This window comes from Mus musculus, chromosome 9 (assembly GCF_000001635.26).
Source record: "Mus musculus strain C57BL/6J chromosome 9, GRCm38.p6 C57BL/6J".
In the NCBI taxonomy this organism is placed as follows: Eukaryota; Metazoa; Chordata; class Mammalia; order Rodentia; family Muridae; genus Mus; species Mus musculus.
The window spans coordinates 103,708,495-103,726,649 of record NC_000075.6 but is presented as its reverse complement, the minus strand read 5'-3'; the positions used below and the strand labels follow the sequence as shown (position 1 = coordinate 103,726,649).

The window sequence follows — 18,155 nt, the reverse complement described above, 5'->3', positions numbered from 1 at the left end:
CTGATTTAGTTAAATTCATCTTTTCTGCAAAGTAACAATTTTCTCAGAGCTCGAAATTTAATCAGTATTGGATCGGGAGAGCCACCAGCTTCGTTCCCTGCCATCTGGTCCAGGCTCCTATTGCGGTTTGTGTGCCGCCTGCCCATGAGATGATCTCTTCAATCTGTTTTGTATTACCATATTATTCTTTCTAGTGTACATCTCATTTATCTTGGCTACATCTCATTATAGGAAGGATTTAAGATGGCTCATGAGCCGGGTAACATACAACAACTTAGCATTTAAGAGTAGAGGAGAAAGGCAGTAGTCATGCCCAGAGACTAAAGAGTGAAAGTTTGAAACTTGTAAGCTGCTAAGATGGAGCTTGCCTTTGGGGACAGGCACATGACGGGTGGGGCTTCATAGCTGTGTGGAAGGTATTTCTGTCATGCTGTGTCCTTAGTATGAGAACAGACCATTCTTCACCATACTGCCTGAGGCACCTATACTCACATGAACATATATGCATACACATAGTTCAAATACATCATGTGTATACATATGTGTGTGTGTGCATGCCTGCGTGTACTAATCAAAGCACAGTAATCAAAGTAGCATGGTGCTGGTTTAAAAATAGATACAATCGATGGAATAAGAAGAGAACCTTTTCTTTTAGGGTCCGTTTGTGTTCTATAAAGATGACAATACACTGTAGACCTTTAAGTAAATGATGTTAGGGAATATCATATCCATCCATGTTACAGATATCATATCCATCTGTAAGAGAATAAAGTCATACTCTTATACTACATATGAAATTTCAGAATACATGGAAGGGTTTAATGTTAAGACTTGAGATAGGGAAAACACTAGTGGGCAACAGGGGGAAGCACTGATGAGCCTGGACAGTGTTTCCGAGTCAGCCCTTCAAAGCTTAGGCAACACGATCAAAGATGGACAGATGGATTGCATCAGACTGGACGCTCCCGCACAGCATGGGGACAGCAGAGACAGCCACCTACAGGCCGGGAGAAAATACGTGTAAATGACACATATGATGATGGGTTAGAATCTAATGTGCAGAACTCATTCACTTCAAGAGAGGAAAAACCCATTTGCTCTTGTGGAGATGGAAGATAATATTGGCGAGGTCCCAGAGAAGAGGGAACCCTTGTTCACTGTTGGAAATGTCAGTCAGTCCAGCCATTAAAAGAAAACCATGGGTGTGTCTTTAAAGCTAAACATAGATCCAGGGGAGCCACTTGTGGTTAGACCCATGCTGAGGATTTGAAATCAGGGTGTTGCAGACATACCCCCCACTCCACACTTACTGCAGCATTATTTACAGTATTAAAATGGAGACTCTACACAGTGTCTATTAACTGATGCATGAAGAAAAAAATGTATATATGGTATTTGTATGTAAGTATACATACACAGCATGGAGTACAATTGGGCTTTGGAAGAGAGGGGCATTCGGGTGCAGGAACATGAATGGATCTGGAGAACATTATAGTGAAACCAGCCAAGTCTCACAGAAACCCTGCATGTTCAGGGAAAGCAGAAACCATGGAAGACACAGACACAGAGCATAGAACAGTGACTGCAGGAGGCTGGCGTGTGGGGACTGGGGGACGTGGGTTGAAAGGTGCTAAGGTGTACGTTACAGGGGAGGCGAGAGCGGTACCCACCAGGGCGGGAGTGTGCTGCTTCACCTGTGTGTGCAGTTGTCCCAGTTGAACTGGGTGCGCTAGTTCATCCCACTGTGTACGCAGTTGTTACAGCATCATTGCGCGTGCGCACACACACACACACACACACACACACACACACACACACACACACACACACACACCAGGGAGCAGTTATTTGTCAAAAGCAGTTAAAAGCTTTAAGTTTTCTTCACTTCATGGTTTTCCTCAGTTCCCAACACACAAATCAGAAAATGTCGGGAAGCACACCTGTGCAGACTGTGAACACTGCTCTCGGAGAATGTCCTTGTCATGCAGCGGTGTCACCGGCTAACAGGCTATCCGTGGCTGGATTAAAATGTGGAGAAGTCCACACTGTGGATGGAGGGTCAGGCGGGAGATGCTGAGGCGCGTGGGAGTGAACTTTGGTTGTGGTAGCATAGGAAGGGAGCCCTTGGGCAGGTGACCGTGACTGAGGCAGGATAGACGGGAGGAAGACAGTGCTGCAAGGCCCTGCGCCTCTTTTAAGGTGGATGTGTAACTCCATCTGCTGTCTCTCTGTCTGTCTGTCTTCCAAGGCTGTAACTGGACTCATCTCACTCTTATGCTCCCAAGAACGCCGTTTCCTACCTTTTCTCAGTATTTTATGTGTTTATGAATTTTGGAGTTGTTGACTTAGCATATAGCATTTGTAATCATGAAAATATGATTAATTTATTCTAAGAAAATGGATTTGCCTTAAGTGGAGAGCACCTGTCTCTTCCACCCATCTCCTCCCTTGTCCTTATAATAATGTCTTCTCAAAGTTTCTGGCACCCATGGGCAGGTCTGTTACTCCATTTTGTCCACTCTTTCCCCCTGACTCAGAGCCTCCCATCTTATCCCCCTGGTGGTAACCCCAGGTGAATACGCACATGTTTTGGGGAGTGTAGGAGGGTGATGAGTCCAGTTATGTACAGCTTTGATGGATTCCTAATCCTCTTTCTGTGTCCCCAGGGGCCCCTGAGTGGCATTGACAATGAAAACCCTCGGAGGTCCCTGCCAATCATCCCCTGTTCTTCTCAAGTGACTTAGAGCATTCTGTAACCCGCCACAGCCACAGACTGGGAGACTCTCCTTGTACCCAGCATGCAAGACATTGCCCTGGAGCTCTGGGAACTCCATCTGGCAGAAGAGGCTTGTACATGGCAGACGGGAGTGGACAGAGAAGGCAGGAATGCAAGGCTGGCTTCAGCAGGCTGTGTCTGACAGGAAGCAGCTCAGCCTGCAAATGTCACTGTCATTACCTTCATAGGGTCAAAAAAATGTGTAAGTAGATTTATTGGAAGGTGAGGTCATTTGCATATTCAAACTCTTTAAATTACAAACTCTTTGCAGATATCTACACCTACATGGTCATTAGAACATTATTCATAATAGCCAAGATAAGTGAGATAGATAGATAGATAGATAGATAGATAGATAGATAGATAGATAGATAGATAGATATGAGGCTTCTGAAGTAAATACACAGTGGCAGAAATTTCTACTAATCATTGCCAGGGATGGGGAGAAATAGGGTCTCATTTTTCAGAGGGTGTGTAGGTTCTAGAGACCAGGTGAAGAGTGTTGTGCCTATACTTAGCCATATGGCTTGATTCACTTTGAAGGACAAGGGGACAGATCTCATGTTAAGTATTTTGATCCACCCCTCCCAAACACACAGCAGGACACAAGGAAAAGTTTGAGGTAGATATGATCTGTACCTTGGTTATAGTGTGGAACCATGAATATATGTCCAAGTTCATCAAGACTCATGCATTAATTATATATATGTGTGTGTGTACATATATATGCATGCATTCTTATATCTTGTGCCTTATTAAGCTGGACATTTTAAAAAGGGCAAGCAATAATAATGATGCCTTGCATATGTCTATATTGTGTAGCCCTGCTTTTTCATCTCTGAGGGGTCGGGGTTCATACCATCCTTATTGTCCATACAGGAGGACTGTGCTGCAGATGGAAGTTGGGACCTCCTCAGGGTCTGACTTAGTTAGGGTTGTACTGCTGTGAACAGACACCATGACCAAGGCAACTCTTATAAAGGAAAGGATTTAATTGGGTCTGGCTTATAGTTTCAGAGGTTCAGTCCATTGTCATCTTGGCAGGAAGCATGGCATCATGCAGGCAGACATGGTAGTGGAAGAGCCAAGGGTTCTATATCTTGATACAGAGGCATCCAGGAGTAGGGTCTGATCTGAAATGGGTGGAGCTTAATCATAGGAGCCTCAAAGTCCACACCCCACAGCCCCACAGTTTTAACATACTTCCTCCAACAAGGCCACACCTACTCCAACAAGGCCACACCTCCTAATAGTGCCACTCCCTGGGCCAAGCCTCTTCTAACCACCACAGGGTCTCCTAGAAGCTGAGCCTCTCCAGTGGCTTTTAAATAGCTTCTTTCTTATGTCACTTTCTACTAGCTTGAGGTGTGAGAGCCCAGCCTGCAGTTGCCTTTGTGAACTGGAGATCACAAAGAGACAGAGGGTGAAACTAAGAGAAGATTCCCTAGAGACGCAAGCTATGGCAGGAGGCAGGGCTGTTGTGCTCTGTTCTTCCGACTGAGAACTATTTCCTTCAGTTTTTCTACTTCAAATAAAGTCCGTGTGGTTGAATAGATTACCTGGGTTCTAGGCTGGCCATCTCCTTTTGGCAGAGGCTAATGAGATGAGTCTTCAGGGTGAACCAGGAGAGGGCCTTAGCAGAGTGGTAGCAAATCTATCAAAGGTTGGAGAGGCTGTGCAAACTGCACCCTTTCTACAGGGCTGGGAAGAGTCGACATCATGGAAGGAACCAATCCAGATCCAGGGACAGGACAATGAAAAGAAACCGAATCTCAGCCAACACATCTGAATCAAGTGACCACATCAGAGCCAAGGGATGGAGCTTTGGAGCTTTGAAGGCTGGAGCTGTCTTTTGCCTCTACATCTGAGGTAGTCAGGCTACAGCCCAAGGGCAGCTACACCCATGGCGCAGAGCCACCATGGTTCCTCACTATTTGACCAAGCCAGAAAAAAAAGCTTGAACAATGCATGAGAAGCGAGTAGGTGCCTGGGCATGTGTGCCTGTGCTGGGGCCACGTAGGAAGGTAGCTATGTTTATAAACTGTAGGGTAAACACACACAGCCTTGTACTATATCTTGTAGAGAGGAATTGGGCATTTTATTGTTCTCTGTCTTTCCCCTACTCTCTCCCTCTCTCTCTTATTGTAATGACAGCAGTAGTGTTCAGAGTGGCCAGCCACGTGACCCAGAGAAGACGCCAGGCAGCAGGGCCACCAGGTGCTCCCAGAGCCACAGTGAGGAGGCCATGGGCTTCCCTAGAGAGTCAGTTGTGTGTTCTCTCCACTTGCTCCATGGAGAAAAGGCTGTATCTTGTGCATCCCTGGACAAAATCAAAGACAAACTCTTGTCTTCAAGAGGGACATTGGGGTCACATTTCATCTCCAAGGCCAGCCTCAAAGTTCTTAAACTGGGGAGACAGACCTGGACCCACGTCAGCTTTTCTTTGCCCACTTAAGTGTCCTTGCTCAGTAGGCTTCCTGAACCCCGGCAGCTTCCTGCTCTCTGGACCAGCTTCCCCTGCAGAAGGATTGGTCTACTTACCGAAGGTCCAGGTTCCCTGGGCAGAACGAGCTCTGGTGCACTCAGAGGGCACAGGGGTTTGTGTCCTCTGGCAGCGTTCCCATCCCAGCAGCCAACCCCCGAGAGCTGCCAGCTGGCTCCTCGTGACTTGTGCCCTTAGCACTGAATTCTGTAGAAGCTAACCTCAGCCTTTGAGAAAGCTCCCCGAGCAGAAATCTGTAGCAAGGTGGTGTTAGGAACTGAACTTTGGTTAGAAGTGGTGATGGACCCAGACTGGAGCGATGGCTCAGCAATTAAAAGCATGTCCTTCTGAGGACACCCGTGAGTTCATTTCCCAGCACCCAAGCGACTCGGTTCACAAGCACCTGCAATACAGGGTATCCGACACTCTCCTCTGACTGCCTTGGGTATCTGCAATACAGGGTATCCGACACTCTCCTCTGACTGCCTTGGGTATCTGCAGTCGTTCAAAGACCCATATACAGACCTACATGAAGACATATAACTGAAAATTTAAACAACATATTTTAATGCAATATTGTATTAATTCTTTGAGACTGCCATGCAGTGGACTTTATTCATATTCACCCCTACTTTATTCCATCTATAGCTTCTCCCCTCCTCCACCCTCCCCACCTCCTCATTCTTCTTTTCTCCTGGTCTTTATTTTTGTTACATGTATACACGTGCTGTAACTGCGGAGTCCTTGTGATGTCACGTGTATGGAGACCCTCTTCGAGCTGACTACTTGATTTTGGTTAACCAATGGGAGAGCTCAGCCCTAGAGAAGGCTGATTCTCCCCTCTCGTCGGCCGCTTGTTGCCTGTAGCTCTTCATCTGGGACTGCAGCCTCATCCGCCATCATGTTGGTGTATCATTGAGTGAAAGCAGTGAATGCTATGCTATGTGGGTCACAGGTTTCAGTTTTCGCCCTCCTTCTGTATTCTTCTGCCCAACTCGCTTTCTTTGGAACCATAGGAAACCACCCTTCTCAGCTCCTTCGGAGAGCCACGCTCTTTATACTCATCCCGCCTTCCTCTCTAATTCTCAAGTCTTAGAACAGCAAGGTCCTTCCAACCCCAGGGAAGGTGAAGCCTGATCCCCGCCAGCACTCAGGCGCGCCTGCGCCTGCGCTGTGGAGCCGAACTGAGTGGCCAAGTCAGATAGAGTTAGAGCCAAGCTCGGGAGGCCAGGGAACATCAGAGCTGCAGACTGACTTGTTAATGCTTTTTAATTTTAATTATTCATGGGGACTTAATAATTTAAGTGATTAATCCACAGAAACATAAATACAGCTTAGCAGGAAATAATTAGAAATTTGAGATATGTTTGTCTGGAAGAGTTTTAAGATCAGAAATGGTCTGTGCCATCAGAATAATTGCATGAAATAAGATAATTTTCATTTCCATGTGTGACGTCTTTCTCATATACACATATATCATTCCTGGTTCTTTTCGGAGAAGTAGAGTCTAATCATTTTTCTTTTTTTTTGAGTGATTTATCCAACAAATAGAATAGATACAGAAACCTTTATATAATTCTCTGCAAAAGAAAAAAAACTGACAGTAAATTTTTCTTTTGCTTTTTTGTTTTTTGTTTTTCGAGACAGAGTTTCTCTATGTAGCCCTGGCTGTCCTGGAACTCACTCTGTAGACCAGGCTGGCCTCGAACTCAGAAACCCACCTGCCTCTGCCTCCCGAGTGCTGGGATTAAGTAAAATATTTTAAGACACTTTTTTTTTTCCAAAAACAGTCAGCAGTTAAAATGAGGAAAGGAAACACACCCGAATGCCAAAACCTAGTTGTGTAGCTAATGAGGAGGACGGGATGCGCAGGAGGATGAAGGACAGGACTGGTGCTTTCAAAGGGGAAGACGGAAGCTTGCAGACTCTGTCTCACTAAGCCTCTCCTTTCCACATGCATTTTTCCCCATCTCTAAAGAAGATCTTCAAGTCCACCCAGGCAAAATGGCTTGTATGCACAGTGTGGTCTGCATTCATCTGGGGCTCCATGCATGGGAAGGACCATGCAGAGGCAAACTTTTGCGAGTCTCTCAGTGCCTCCTGGGGATGGATGTTTTCCTGTTGGTTTCACTTTGTAGCTACCACAGGTCTTTGGGGCTGCTATGATAGACTACCAGAGGCTGGGCGGTTTATGAATAGCAGGGGTTTTCTTTCCACAGTGTGGGAGTACTCTGAGATCAAAGCACTAACAAATTTTGATTCCTTGGCTCGCTGGGTGGCTATATGTCATTGCGTTCTTTACCCCATAGAAGTAGGGAAGGGAGTCTACTAGTGTCCCTTTCATGATGGCACTAATGTCCCAAGCAGTTGCCAGTAGCCTCAACTTTGAGTACCTGACACTAGAGGTTAGGTTTTGAACATTCAAGTTTTGGGATGGAAGGGGCACAAACATTTTGTCACATATAAGGAATTATAGGTAAGACCTAATAGCTCCTTGAAGGCAAGAAGGACCCCACAATGAGATCATTCTAAGGAACACTGACAGGCAGACATGAAGCTTCAAATCGGGTCTGGGTGCTGGCCCACAGTGGGCATGTTGGCCACGGGCCTTCTAGAGATGAAGTGGTACCTCTGAGTCCTCAGCCCAAGGGATGTCAGTGAGACCCAAGTTCCATTGAGATGCCTTTCTTGCTCAGGCCATGGCTGCAAGCTGCCCAGAGAAGCAGCCCCTGTGTTTATCAGTAGCCTTCTACTTGGAGAAATTTAGTTCACAAAAATAGAATCCTGTATACTAAGGTGAGATGCAGAGCTTGCTCCACACACTAAGAAGAAGCTCCTGAGGATATCCCAGGTTGTAGACTCTTCATGTGATTGCCGAGAGCCCCTAAAGTCGCCCATAGAATAACAGTCCACTGCTGGCTGCCTTTGCCCCAGCCATTCTCACACATTCAGTGTTTTAGAGTAGGGATACATTAAGTAGCAACGAGCAGGTAAAGCCCATATGTTAATTTAAAAATCTTTGGTTTGTGGGTATCTTTTCTAGGTGCTCTTAAATAATTAATTTATGCAGGTAGGATGCTAAAACTAAGCTATACACCTGCACCTTTGCCGTATCTCTTTCTAAGGCTGTGTCCTAGGGGCATTTGATATGAACCTCAGAGAAGGCAAGCTTTATATAATTCTCTCCAGGTTCCCTGATGTCTCCTCTTACCTTGGCATTGATGTTATCCCATGATAACTCTAATGAAGGCCCAGAAGGCCCATTTCCAAATAGCATGTCAGGCCTTCAACATGGGAATTTTTGCAGGGGAAATGGTATAGTAAGGTTCTTATCTCCTGACAGCATGGGGAAAATTGTCTCTAGGAAACACCCTTCATGGCTGCCGTGGTCTTCATTCTCCCAGCATGCTGAGCACCTACTTTGTGTTCCTAATTCACCAAGGGAAACCAGGGTTGTCTGTGCTGATGGTCTAATGGAAGAGGCAAATACTATTGGAATGTCCACGGTGATGACCACAGCATTGCCAGAGTGGTCTAAAGGGAAAGGGGGACTATCCCGTGGGAGTGAGCGACAAATGACCATGAACTCCTTGGGCTTGTCATGGTCTCCTGCCCCTGTGTCATTACCTTTATCATTTCCTCCTGTACCACTTGCTCCTTTGCTTGGCTGGCATCCTTCAGTCACTGTGAGTGTGCGCACACAGAGTGACTGAATGTCCTGATTTGCCTCGTACAGTCCTGATTCTCTCCTCTTGTCCCAGGGTAATTATTTATACCCTTCTCTTTTATGCTCAAGAGTGTCCCAGTTTGGATAATATATCATGTGGTGGCTTATTTGCCAAACGCCATTCTAAGCATTGTACATAAGGTTCTCATCTACTACAGACTAACCATAGAAACAGTGTCTTTAAACGTATCAGCTTTCCAATGAGAAAAAGGATGGAGGTTTAATAATGTACTCAGGGACCCTGGGCCAGTGAACATAGGCTGCTTCCCCTGGGTCTGTGTTTTCCAGCTCTGACACTTTGCCTCTGGTGAGATCAGACTTGGGAAACTCTCTTCTTGCCCTGCTATACTCTTCACTCTGGCTGGGCCATTTCCGGTGTGACCCCTGTATGTACCTGTATTGTGACAAACTGTGAGGATACTAGGGATGCTCTCTGCTCATCCCCCAAGACCGTTCCAGCATCTCACATACAGGTTCAGTAGATCTGATGAATGACCACATCTACAGAGAGGGTTGTCCATGTAGTCACATGGACTTAAAACAGAAGTGGACTTGCAGCATGTCCTTTTATCCCTTTCTAGATGTTTCTGTCCTTGTCTATCCTTCAGATGGTACTGACCAGCTTCCCTGGATCAACACTGTCCCCAGACCTACCAGACTGGGGAGCTGGAGCTAAAACAAAACAAAACAAAACAAAAAAACAAAAACAAAACAAAACAAACAAACAAAAAACCGGACATTTGTGAAAGAAGTGTATCCCATAATTCTGTGTTGCTCAATTCTCCTGTGACATCACATTCATTGGGAGATTTCTATTTCCTTTCATGTCTCTGAAGTGTAGTGTTTTATTTTTAGATAGTCCTAGCCCAGAGGGCAACCCAAAGACAATGCTATTTCAAGGGATTTTTATGTAAAGTAATGCATATTTTCTTAAAGTACATCTTATGCAGCTTGCTGAGAGACTTTGAAAGGGAAAGGACAGTTGGGTAATTTTGGGGAGACATAAAAGTGGGGTTTTTTCTGTGTTGATGGTATTGCTCCTTTCTGCATGAAATGTAAAAGGAATATATAGTTTATCTTTAGAAATCCTGGGAGAATATAAAAAGGACTATACAACCATCAGTCCTGGAGCACCCTGCTCCTGGTGAGAATGGAGCTGAGACCCTCCATAGCTGCCACAGGCAAACCTCTTCCTGTGGTTCTTGGGAACAGAGAAGAGCCAAGTTCCCCTTTAGCCAGAAGCCTGTGTTACCGGTATACCTCAGCTTACCTTATCGTCATAGAGAGTAAGGCTATTACATCAACTGTCAACCCTTTCCTGGAAGAAAAAAAAAATCCTGATCAGGAACATCTTATCTAGGTAAAAAGCAAAGCAAAGAGCGTCGGGAGCCACGTGACCCAGCTGCAGCTTTGCCCATCTGGATTGACTGTATGCCACCTTGCCTTGCTGAAGTGGTGTGGTCCTGAGGAGTTCCTCTTTATTCTTGACTCTCTTTTTGCATATGTTCCTAGTTTTCTGTGGGAATAGAAAGCAGTCTAATAGATGTCTCACTTCTCTTACACCCAAGGAGTAGCTTCTTGGTATGTTTGTGTGCGCGCGCGCGCGTGTGTGTGTGTGTGTGTGTGTGTGTGTGTGTGTGTGTGCACGTGTGCGCACGATCTGCAGGCAGGCATCTCCCCTGAAATAAGAAATGACATGAACTGTCAAGACCACAATACAGACAAACAAGAACGGCAGGTGGAAGTGATCTTTGCTGGAAGATGGAGGCTCGTTCCTGAGCAACTGTTCGCTCCTGGAGACACTCTGGGACAGGTAATAGAGGTTATAACAATCATACTTGTTTCCATAATGATGACAGCTAGCATTTGATCATGCTTGTTACATACTATGCACAGCTTCAGATACTTTCAGTAGAGATAAGCCTATTGGTTCTCATAGCAACCCAGTGAGGAACAAGAACTTGGGGCTCAAGAAGGTGGTGAGAGGTCATAGAGGATGAAGGTCATTGAGACCAACTCCTTTAGTTGGGAGACTGTAGCTTCAGGGGCAAAGAGGGCATCTTCAGGTCATGTCCCTAGGGCCAGTGGTGTTGTGACTGCCCTTTAGACGCTGGGCGTGTTCCCGTTGTTCTTTGGCCTCCTGCCTTCATCTTCACTGCCAGGAGCACCTTCTGACTTTTTTCTAGCTCTGCCTCTGTGGAATATGTACACCTGTCTGTCTGTCCATCCATCTGTTCCACCTTTCCTCTTCTCCTCTTCTCCATTTCCCCCTTCCTTGTTTAATTACAACTCTGCGATATATTGAATTTTGCCAACATGGAGAGAATATAGACTGCAAACAAAACATGCCACAAAGCAGGTGTAAAATTAGCAGAGTCTCTTGCCCCCTTACTTGAAATTCCCAAAATAAAGTAAATTGTTCTCCTTCCTCTTTATCTACTTTCTCCAGCTCATAGCCTCAGAAAGTCCTGGGTGTGTGGAGAGTAATGTCCGGCTTGCTGTTTCAGTATGGAAAAGTCCAGTTCAAAGCAGGAAGTCAGTGAGGAAGGAACATGGCTACAGAGAGGTGCAAGGACAGATGGGAGTGTGACTGAGATAAAAAGATTGCCTCTGTCCTTCGTTGTATTGTTTTGGTTTTTGTTGTTGTTTGTTTTGTTTAGTTTGCTTTTTGTTTTGTTTTATGCCTGCCTCCTGTATGCATGAGTTCTTACCTATTCAATATGCTATAATCCATTCACCCATCCATCCATCCATCCATCCATCAATATTATTACTTGGGGCAAGCATGGCTACTGGGAGCCTCTTCCTTGTGGTCCCTCTGTCCTTTTGAAAGCCCTGTTAGTTTCTGCACCCTTTCTTTTCTTCTTGTTCCTGTGACATCTCCAGACGTCACATTGCACTTTCTGACTAGTTTTTCTTTCTTCCGTAGCCATCACTTTTTTCCTTTTGTGAAAACATAGAATAGTTGATATTACATAGACTTTAGGACATCTTATAAAAGCCTGAAAGGTTGTAGTTGGATCACTGTTCCATTTGTGATTTTTAAAAAAGTCAGCCTTCAAAACCATTGTTTTTATAGTGGAGCCTCACTCTGGAAAAGGAATCTCTGTGCTTCCGAAACCAAGGGCTTCTGTAGTTCACCGATGCTGTCCTTTCTCTGGTTCATTGCTTTCGCTGATTTCTCTCTGGTTTTTCTCATCATAAAGACAAGAGAAGGAAGAAAACTTCTCTTACTAAAGGCATTTTGTACGAAAGTCAAAGGCAGGAATTCTCAGGTCTGACCTTGTGTAGTCAGTGGTCAAGGATGGCATGCCCAGAGATGGACGTCCTGAGGACCTGTCCCTGCTCCACCCCTGCCTCTCCGAAGATGGCTGGAACAACCTAACTTTCCTGTCCAGAGCTCGACATACCTGCCGTCATCTCTTCTTCTTCTTCTTTTTTAATCCTTGAAGAACTCAAGAGTTTTTATTGGTTTTTATTTTTGTCATCTGGTAAAATGAATTTAAAAATTGCTTTTGTAAATCTGAGTGAAGATTAATAAAAACCCTACACACTAGGGTGCAGAGCCTGAGGCAACAGCAGGGGTATAATAGTTGTTGAACGACTTCTAACTCGGATTCTGTTCATTTAGAGCTTGTCTTATAACTGAACACCACAGACTGGGGTGTTTCTAAGAGCGGAGGATTGTTTGCCCAAGCCTCAGAAGCCTGGGAAGTTGGAGGGAGCAAAGCATGAGCATCTTTCTCCTCAGCCTCCCAAGAGCTCTTCTCAGTACAGGTGATGGAGAAGGGCATCACCTGACAAGAACAGGTCTGTGTCCGCCCAGGTCTCTCTGCCTCCCATGTCACAGGCACTGATGTCATCAAAGAGGCCCTATTTTCCCTTCCTAGTCCTGATCACTTTCCAAAATCCCTATCCAAAAAAAAAAATGCTTTGTTTGTTTGTTTTGTTTTATTTTGTTTTGTTTTTTTAGGAGTAAGTTTCCATAGACATTTGGAGGATTCAAATAGAATGCCTGAAGGTTGCAGAATATGGCTGCTTTGTTCAATAAGCCATTTTATTGTTAAATAGAAGAGAGGTACTCACATCCCATAAAACAGTTGAGCAGTTTATTAGATTTAGGGGATGAGAGTTCTCTCCAGCTCTCTTCCTCTGTTAGACAAGGTCCCAAGGACACTGGGGGGAGCTGGAGAGAGGCTTGCTCGGGGACAGCTGATGAATCGGACTCCCAGGCACTGTCAGTGGCTTCACACTAGAGAGGACAGGACATCCCATTCATCTAGGTTAATGTTAACCCAAACCTTGAGGCCTGTGTCCCCTGTAATCTGTTGATCTGTTGTGCTGCCCTTCACTGCACTTGGGCTGTGGAGGGTCTCGCCTGCTTTGTTTTATAAACTAAGAGAATGGCTGGAGAAATTCACATCTTTTAAATCGAACTTGGTTGGGGTGGATGGTCTCAAATCTGTGATCATCCAGACTCTACATCCTCAATATTAGGCTCACAGATGGACATGGCCCTGCCTAGTTATGGGGTGCTGGGGATCTCACCGAGGGCTTTGTGCACTCCAGGCAAGTACTCTACCAATGGAGCTACATCTCCAGCCTGGCAAAGGCAGGTGCTGTACCTGTCCGGAATATTTTCATTCCATTTGTAGATGGAAATGAAGACTTAAGGAGGACCATTCAGCTTTAGGACCTTGCATCTGCTTGACTTTCTCTTAGTAAGGGTCACTGGTGGTTAACTGCAAGTGACACTCTCAGAGATGTGTGTGACTCCGCCTTGTCTGCTTCCTCTCCGGTCCCTTCCTGTGTTCTCTGTCAGAAAGGGCCCCGTGTCTCCTTGACCTGCTTACTCTCCGCATTCCAGGCCTAAGGGAGTTCTCAGTGCTGCCAAGGGAGTCCCTTAGTACCTTACCATCCCACACGAGGGTCTCATTTCTTGTTCGTCAGTGATAACTGTGTAAACTGAGTCTTCTCCAACAAACTCTCCAACTTGGCCTTATGGCTACAGGAGGTGGCAGCTTGCTGCAGTGCTCAGCCCTTGTTTGGGAGAACAGATGCTCATTTGAACTGGCTCGGAGAATGTTGTTCTCTTTTCTTTCTTGATTCTTGTTTGTTTGTTTGTTTGTTTATGCTGGCTCTTAAAAAATGTCATGAAGCTGTGGCATTATGATAGGCTTTGGTATGGTCACTTGGGACCAGATGGTGGCTGGGCCAGAAAAGGAACCAAATAAAAGTAAATAAAAAGGCAGCCCTACAGCCCCTTTCTGGCTGTTGTCCACAATGAAGAAATGCTAATTCCATCAGCTCAGGGCGCCAGGAGGATGGCTGTGTTCCTTGCTTTCAGGTAACTGTAGTCCTATTATCAAGACAAGTCTTAGAACAGCTGCCGAGCAAAGCCAGGGCCATGACAAGGGGGCTCTGGGCCAGCGAGTCTAGCTGGTAAGATTGACAGAAGGGAAGGCAAGACTTTTTCACACAGGCAGAGGCTATAGAGCCTGATGTTGGATCTTCACAAGTGGGATTCCTAGGGTTAGAAGGGGAGGCCTTTGAGGGAGGAGACCATCCCCCCCCCAGTGGAGAGGATCTTCTAAGGGTGTATTTGAAGGGGGAGTAGGAAATGTGGGCTGGAGGGGAAAGGGGGTGAGGTGAAGTAATGTGGAGAGATGGAGTTAGTTATAGGGCACAGATGGCGGTAGTTCCCAGTGTGCAGAGTTTGAAGAGGAGACTGAACGTTTTTTAGTGGAGGTCACGTGTGATTCGCCTCATAGGGCAAGAACGCTCTGTGGGGAGACTGCTGCCGGGGCTGCTCTCTTGAATAGGAAACCTTCTTTCCCTCCTAAAGCAACTGTAGTTCATTTTTATAGATCCACGCTAACAGTGCATCACACAAAGAGGAGGGTTTGAATGACTTACGGCTCAGAGCAGAGCTTTCAACGTGCGTTTGGATGTTTGACTTGGAATAAATCGAAGCATCAATAACTCTTTAAGAACATTTCTGGTTGATAATAGACATTTGAATAGCTACTTGCCAGATCATCTCTAAGAGCTGAGGCATTGTGCTACGCACTATGACAGCTTTGCCATTGTTTCTCGGGGCCAATTAGGGAGGCCAAGTCTGTCATTAGGATTGGCTGAGCAGTCATCTGTTCGGACACAGCACCCTGATGCTCGGGGTGGTCACCATTGGAATGGGACAAAACATGGATCAGTGCATTGGTCTACATGCTGTATCGTTTCTGTGGCTTTAATGGACCCTATGGTTATTTCTTTATTAAATTAACTTATTTTAAATGAAAGGCAGTGAATTGTAATCAACTCTTATTTTTAATTTTATTCTTTGATAATTTCATATATATGTTCATATATATGGAATAATAAATATATATTATTTACTTATTTTAGTCATGTTCACTATTCACCCCCCATCTTCTTTCACCAGATCCCTTCTCCTTCCCAACAGGTCTACCTCCTACTTTCGTGACTTGTGAAGGTGGGAGTTTAATAAGAGTTGCTTTCCTGAGCAATGGTAGGAGGTTATTTACTGGAGCATGGGCAACTGACCAGTGACTGTACCACTGAGGAAAGTAATTAGCCCCTCCCCCATCCACCACTTATCTATATTTCTTCAGCAATGGGAGGGGCCTCATGAACCCCCCCGCCCCCCCAGAGCCCAACCTTGTGCAGGTGTTGTAATGCTAACAGTCCAGTTGAATTGTTATCAGTTCATTCATACACTGATACTGTGGGGGGTAAATCTGCCTACCTTAACTAGAATATTGTTCTGTATGGCTGGAGAATGACCCGTGGGTAGCTGTCATACCGGTTTTGAGAGAGTGAGTTTGTTAACGGTACAGCAAGCAAAAGATAAAAGGCTAAGAATCTAGTAGCAGAGACAGCAGAGTATCATCCAGTCAGGAGCTCAGGACTAATGTTCTGAGGCTGAGGTGGCTGGAGTGGCCCGATTAAAAGCGTAGAAAAGGTAACATTATCACATGAGTAGCTGTGATCCTTCCTGGCTTACTGAGAAATCAGGTTCTGGTCACCTGGGAAGCTGCCATTTGCATTGATAACACGTGGGGACAGGAAGAAAGGGCGCATGAGGCCAGCACCTGGGTATGATGATCTCAGAAGGCCATACACCAACCATTGTGTAGACAGACGGTACTTGCCCAGTTCTTCAGTTCAGTCCTTGTTTCGAATGGAGGCTTCTTTATGATGTAGAAATATGTAGGTCTGTGTTTCTGTCTCTCTCTGTCTGTCTGTCTATCTGTCTCTGTCTCTCTGTCTCTCTTTCTCTCTGTCTCTCTCTGTGTATCTCTCTTTCTCTCTGTGTCTCTGTCTCTCTGTCTCTCTTTCTCTCAGTGTCTCTTTCTCTCTGTGTCTCTTTCTCTCTGTGTCTTTTGTCTGTGTCTCTTTCTCTCCGTGTCTCTATCTCTCTTTCTCTCAGTGTCTCTGTGTCTCTGTCTCTCTTTCTCTCAGTGTCTCTCTCTTTCTCTCTGTGTCTCTGTCTCTTTCTGTGTCTCTTGTTCTCTTTCTCCCCCTACTCCTGCCTGCACTCACAGACACACATCCCATTCTATGCTGATGGCTGTATTCATACTTCTTGGTACAAATGGGCAGATTTCACTAGGGTGAAGTGAAGGCATACTTACAGATCCACCAGATGGGCAGGAGGCATCTGGTGTCTTGTGTTTGGGACACCCAGATTCTCATTTCCTGCCAGCTGTCAGCAGGGTCATTCTCCTCTCGAAGCTGCCCACATTCCTTGGATTGCTTTCCCTCCTCCATCTGCCCAGCCTGCAGTGGTAGGCTAAGTTCCTGTCATGCTTTTAGTCTCACCCGCTCTCCTCCTGCTGCCGCCTCCTGGATTCCCTCCCTTCATGCATCTGTAATTTTGCTTTTAGGACTCAGATAATGGTGTTGGGACACACACACCCCTGACAATGTTACTGTCTCAAACATCAACTCATTCTTAGCTTTAACTGTCTACAAAGGTCCTTTACAGCTGCATCTGTATTAAGTAGTTGACTTAACAGAACACACAAGTGTGTGTGTGTGTGTGTGTGTGTGTATGTTTTGAATTTTAGCATCATTGGCCAATGAGATGGCTCCGTGGGTAGTACCTGTGGCCAAGGGTGCAACACAAGTTTGATCCCCAAGACCCACATGGTAGAAAGAGAGAACTGAGCCTTGGATGTTGTCCTATGACCTCCATGTACCATAGCATGTGTGAACCCCAACTCAATAAATAAATATTAAAACATTAAGAAGTCTGTTTTTACACAGTTACTCTGTGTTTTACACAGAGTGTTTTAACTGTTTTACACAGTTACCTAAGAAAACAAATGTTTTCTTCTTAGGTAGAAGAAAAAGCTGGGCAGGCAGGCATTTGTTTAAAAAAAAAATCATTTAGACTAGAGCCTTTGGCTTTTAGTACTTAAGAACTTTTGAGAATATTAATCTGTTTTCTCTGCCACGAACTTCAGGTGCTTTGGGTACATGAGAAAGAAGTCAGCCTTCTCTGTGTGTGTTGTTCATGGACAGTGTGGGCGTCAGGGGAGTTCTTTCTCTGGGGAGGAGTTGAAGGTGAAGTTGCTTCTGAAGGCTGGGCATTCCATTAGTCAAATCTTTACTGTCTATTCTCAGTGTTCTGAAGAGTCTGCCCTTCAGGGGTGACTGCCGGCCGGGTAAACCAATGTGGAATTTGCAAAGGACGCATAAGGATACACCCGGTGTAGTCAGAGACCAGACTGAAAAGCTTGGGCTCTCCATCCACACAGCTTCATAAACATTCATGCAGGAGAACAGGTGTTCTTCCTGCGAAGTCGTTTACGGAATCACAACGTACGAAGTACTTCCCTTTACGGGGTTTCGTCTGGTTCTCACAGTGACGTCTTGTGGTCAGGACTAGAGTAGCTGTGGTACAGATGTGAGAGCTAAGACCAAGGCTTGGAGGAAACCAAATTCCAGTGCTGCAGCAGCAGGGACTGAGGCCACTCTCGACAGCTCTCACGCTGGGGAGAGGAGAGGCACACCTACTAAGAAAGCAACATGGCAGAACTACAAGCATCAGTGTGGGCGCTCAGAACCCCACCTCTTGGTGGCCACACCCTTTTCTAGAGTCCTCCCCTGCTGAGTAGCATTGACCTTCTTGGCCAGTAGAGCAG

At 45.6% G+C, this 18,155-nt stretch overlaps 1 protein-coding gene and 1 long non-coding RNA gene across 7 annotated transcripts in view; one reads left to right on the top strand and one right to left on the bottom strand.

Annotated features, from left to right (window-relative positions):
- The window catches only part of Tmem108 (transmembrane protein 108), a 278,965-nt gene that overhangs the window by 35,251 nt on the left and 225,559 nt on the right, over positions 1 to 18,155 (top strand). The window lies entirely within an intron of this gene.
- Gm46129 lies at positions 675 to 5,569 on the bottom strand. 2 transcript variants are annotated; one of them, XR_001779273.2, is made up of 3 exons: positions 5,318 to 5,569; positions 4,336 to 4,477; positions 675 to 997 (listed from the first exon to the last, which is right to left on the bottom strand). It is a non-coding gene; the product is annotated as a predicted gene, 46129 (long non-coding RNA). The 2 variants fall into 2 exon arrangements; XR_001779272.2 differs by lacking the exon at positions 675 to 997 and adding an exon at positions 3,784 to 3,909 and having other exon boundaries at positions 5,318 to 5,562.